The following is a 5,438-nucleotide window of genomic DNA, read 5'->3' on the forward strand; positions in this document are numbered from 1 at the left end:
GAGCTTATGCAGATGGATGTCAAGACAACTTTCTTGCATGGGGATCTACATGAGGAAATTTACATGGTATAGCCGGAAGACTTTGAAGAAAAGGGAAACGAACATTTAGTTTGAAAGATGAAAAATATGAAAAAGAGCCTCTATGGCCTTAACCGAGCACCTAGAGAGTGGTATCAAAAGTTTTATGCTTTCATTCGGTCCCAGGGTTTCAAAATAAGTGAGATTGATCATTGCCTCTATACTAAAAGGGCTAAGGATAATAGCTTGATACTCCTGGCACTTTATGTATATGATATGGTATTGGCTAGCAAGAACACTTATGAGCTAAATGCATTGAAGGACAAGTTTCATGAAGGGTTTGGGACCTGCATGTCATATTCTTGATATGCGCATCACGCATGATTGGAGTAGGAAACTCCTTTGGCTTTCATAGAAGGAGTATGTTACAAAAGTGTTGCAGTGTTTCAATATACAAGGGGGGAAGGCAGCAAGTACTCCATTGCCTCCATATGTGAAACTAAGTCAGGAAGATAGTTCCAAATTAGATGAGAAGAGGGCCATGATGGCCAAGGTTCCTTATGCATCAGCGGTTGGGAGTCTTATGTATGCTATGATAGCTACTAAACCGAATATTGCATTTGCAGTGGAAGTTGTTAGTCGGTATATGGCTAATCCAAGAAAGAGGCATTGGGAGGTAGTTAAGTGCAGCATGAGGTAAATTAAGGGTACCAAGGAGATGTGCATTGTATTTGGCAGAGGAGAGATGCATGTACTTGGGTACACACATTCAGACTATGCAGGGCATGTGGATAGTAGGAGATCCACTTCTAGTTATGTGTTCACCTTTGTAGGTTATTCAATGTCGTGGATGTCTCGCACACAGAAGTGCATTGCTCTGTCTTCCATAGAGGTGGAGTATGTTGCAACCATAGAGGGTGCAAGGAGACCATATGGCTTGATCAACTAGTGGGAGATTTGGGCATTCATACATGTGTAATGACATTGCATAGTGATTCCATGAGTGCTATTTAGCTAGCATGAAATTTGATTTTTCATGCAAACACCAAACAATTTGAGTTTGAATACCATTTCATCAGGGAGGTACTTGAGGACAAGCGCATAGAGATTGTCAAGGTTCATACAAATGATAACCCTACATATATCCTGATGAAGAGTCTACTGAGTCAGCTTTAGTATTGTCATGTATTGATGACCATTGGAAAGTATTGGCCTTTAAGTGGGAGGTAGTGGGGGTTGAAGGCCACTATGCCTTAACCCTGGTTATGTACCATACTCAAACACACACACATATATATATATGGATGATGTAGAATATTAGGGTGTTCTGCACCTAGCAAAACTTGTGTGGCTCTCTTTTGGATCCCTCTCTCTCTCTCTCACCCTCTTCTGTTCCATTTCCATTGTTTATATCTCTCCCTTTCTGGCATTTTCATCCTTTGTAGCATAACAAGACATTGCTTTATGTTTTGGCTTTTCACATATTTTGCATAAGCAAGCCATGAGAGGCTCTAACCCAGGTATTGGGTAGTGTCTTCTCTCTTACAAGGCTTAGAATAACAACTGAAATGCTTCAAAATATAAGCATTTAATGTAGCAAAGTCTTGTGACCAAATTTCAAACAATGATGCTTTCACTTACATGCTTCATAGAAGTGGCTAAAATGAATACTTTCCAATCAAAACCAGGTCTAGCAATTCAAAACAAAACTGAACCACACTTGTACTAAAGTTATTGAAAGTTTCAAAAAACTAGAAATGCTAGAGTAGCATTTTATGTAGCATCATCTTCAAAAACTTGTCCAAAACTGTCAAAACCAAAAGGCTGAACTTGGAGGGCTTGTAGTTCACTCTTCAAAGCAAGGAAAAGAGGGCTTTCTGAAGCAAAAAAAAGCTCATATACCAGAGAGGGTCCAGCACAGAGGTTGGACGAAATGGTGCGCACTTTTGCCCGGGAGAGTTGCTACAGGCTGAAACTGAGTTTTGACGATTTCTCCCTCGTTACTAAAGCAAATGACCTGAAAAATGGCTCAAAATCTTCGTCTTGAGGTCGCCCATCTACTCCTAAGAGGGCTCAGGCAATGGCAGAGCAGGCAGGGAGTATTGAGCAATAGAAGAAATTCGCTATTTGGAGAATGGCAGCCACCACAGACGTTTTTTCTTCAATTGCTTGTAGGTGGAAGTTCGCCCATACTAGAGGAGTTTCCAGCTCAGAGGGTTTGGGCAATGGTTATTTGTAGGTGGAGAACCAAGCTCTCAAAGATTTTGGGAAGAAAGAGGAAAATGGAGAAGAAGAAGATGAAGAAGAAGATGATGATGTGGCAGAAATGGGCTCAAGGGGGATCAAATGGCTCTGATACCATGTTGGAAGGCTGAAAGGAAAGGAAAGAGTGGACACAAACTCAGAATACTTGCATTACTTGCTTGTAGAATGAAGAAGAGTGAGGTCCTTAAGTAGGCACCTCATACATGCTCACTGACATCACTGATGACTTCAGAGCTCCACAATCATCTCCTCAATCTGCTCCTAGATTCTCTCAATCATCCTATGTGGCTCTTCCACCACCTAACTGTGCCTCTCGCACTCACACATAGAAACATAAGGTGTGCCTGAGGCATACGCCTTGAGATATCCCAACAATAACACCCCTAGCAGCGTGTTTTTTTATGGATGTGCATGACACTAAGGCAAAAATGGTATTTAATGCTCGATCGACCATGCAAAGCATATCCGATGGGCACAATACTTTTCCTAGGCCTTAACCTAGGTGGTATTGAAATGTTCTCAAAGAGGCACACCCATCCGATAAGTACTTGGTTAGATAACATACCTAAGGGCGTGTTTTTTTGCGAATGTGCATATCACTATTGGAAAAACATTGTATAATGCATAATCGACCATGCAGAGCATATCCGATGGTGACAATACTTTGCACACATCTCAAACTAGTTAAAACAGACTTGTGTGCAAAGTGGATCCCCCATCCGATAAGTACTTGTTTGATTAACACACCTAGGAAGATGTTTTTTTATGGTTGTGCATGACACTAAGGCAAAAACGGTGTTTTATGCTTGATCAACAATGCAAAGCATATCCGATGGGCACAATAGTTTGCACACACCTTTAACTAGGTGAAATTGACTTACATGCAAAGTGGCATTCCCATCGCATAAGTACTTGATCAGATAACACACCTAGCAGCGTGTTTTTTTACAAATGTGCATGACACTAAGGCAAAAATGGTATTTAATGCTCGATCAACCATGCAAAGGATATCTGATGGGCACAATACCTTTCCTATGCCTTAACCTAGGTGGTATTGAATGTTCTCAAAGGGGCACACCCATCCGATAAGTACTTGGTCAGATAACATACCTAAGGGCATGTTTTTTTGCGGATGTGCATATCACTACAGGAACAACGTTTTATAATTCGTGATCACCCATGCAAAGCATATCTGATGGTGACAATACTTTGCACGCAGCTCAACCTAGTTAAAAAGGACTTGCATATAAAGTGGAGCCCCCATCCGATAAGTACTTGTTTGAATAACACACCTAGGACTGTGTTTTTTTATGGTTGTGCATGACACTAAGGCAGAAACGGTGTTTTATGCTTGATCGACAATGAAAGCATATCCAATGGGCACAATACTTTGCACACACCTTCAACTAGGTGGAATTTACTTACATGCAAAGTGGAATTCCCATCGCATAAGTACTTGATCGAATAACACACCTAGCAGCGTGTTTTTTTACGGATGTGCATGACACGAAGGCAAAAATGGTATTTAATGCTCGATCGACCATGCAAAGCATATCCGATGGGCACAATACTTTTCCTATGCCTTAACATAGGTGGTATTGAAATGTTCTCAAAGAGGCACACCCATCCGATAAGTAGTTGGTCAGATAACATACCTAATAGCATTTTTTTTTACGGATGTGCATCACTACTGGAAGAACGTTGTCTAATGCATGATCGACCATGCAAAGCATATCTGATCGTGACAATACTTTGCATGAACCTCAAAATAGTTGAAATGGACTTGTGTGCAAAGTGGAGCCCCCATCCGATAAGTACTTGTTTGAATAACACACCTAGGACCGTGTTTTTTTATGGTTGTGCATGACACTAAGGCAAAAACGGTGTTTTATGCTTGATCGACAATGCAAAGCATATCCGATGGGCACAATAATTTGCATACACCTTCAACTTGGTGGAATTGAATTACATGCAAAGTGGCATTCCCATCACATAAGTACTTGATTAGATAACACACCTAGCACTGTGTTTTTTTAGGATGTGCATGACACTAAGGCAAAAATGGTATTTAATGCTCGATCGACCATGCAAAGCATATCTGATGGGCACAACACTTTTCCTATGCCCTAACCTTGGTGGTATTGAAATGTTCTCAAAGAGGCACAACCATCCGATAAGTACTTGGCTAGATAACATACCTAAGGGCGTGTTTTTTTGCGGATGTGCATCATTACGGGAAAAACGTTGTATAATGCATGATCTACCATGGAAAGCATATCTGATGGTGACAATACTTTGCACGCACCTCAACCTAGTTGAAACAGACTTGCGTGCAAAGTGGATCCCCCATCCGATAAGTACTTGTTTGAATAACACACCTAGGACCGTGTTTTTTTATGGTTGTGCATGACACTAAGGCAAAAACGGGGTTTTATGCTTGATCGACAATGCAAAGCATATCCGATGGGCACAATACTTTGCACACACCTTCAACTAGGTGGAATTGACTTACATGCAAAGTGGCATGCCCATCCCATAAGTGCTTGATCAGATAACACACCTAGTAGCGTGTTTTTTTACGGATATGCATGACACGAGCAAAAATAGTATTTAATGCTTGATCGACCATGCAAAGGATATTAGATGGGCACAACACTTCTCCTATGCCTCAACCTAGGCTGTATTGAAATGTTCTCAAAGAGACACACCCATCCGATAAGTACTTAGTCAGATAACACACCTAAGGGCGTGTTTTTTTGCGGATGTGCATATCACTAGGGGAAAAACGGTGTATAATGCATGATTGGCCATGCAAAGCATATCTGATGGTCACAATACTTTGCACGAACCTCAACCTAGTTGAAAGATACTTGCGTGCAAAGTGGATCCCCCATCTGATAAGTACTTGTTTGAATAACACACCTAGGACCGTGTTTTTTTATGGTTGTGCATTATACTAAGGCAAAAACAGTGTTTTATGCTTGATCCACAATGCAAAGCATATCTGATGGGCACAATACTTTGCACACACCTTTAACTAGGTGGAATTGAATTACATGCAAAGTGGCATTCCCATCGCATAAGTACTTAATCTGATAACACACCTAGCAGCGTGTTTTTTTACGGATGTGCATGACACTAAGGCAAAAATGGTA

Source organism: Dipteris shenzhenensis, chromosome 17 (genome assembly GCF_047967505.1).
Source record: "Dipteris shenzhenensis isolate YYH24624 ecotype China chromosome 17, Dip_SZ_1.0, whole genome shotgun sequence".
Classification (NCBI taxonomy): Eukaryota; Viridiplantae; Streptophyta; class Polypodiopsida; order Gleicheniales; family Dipteridaceae; genus Dipteris; species Dipteris shenzhenensis.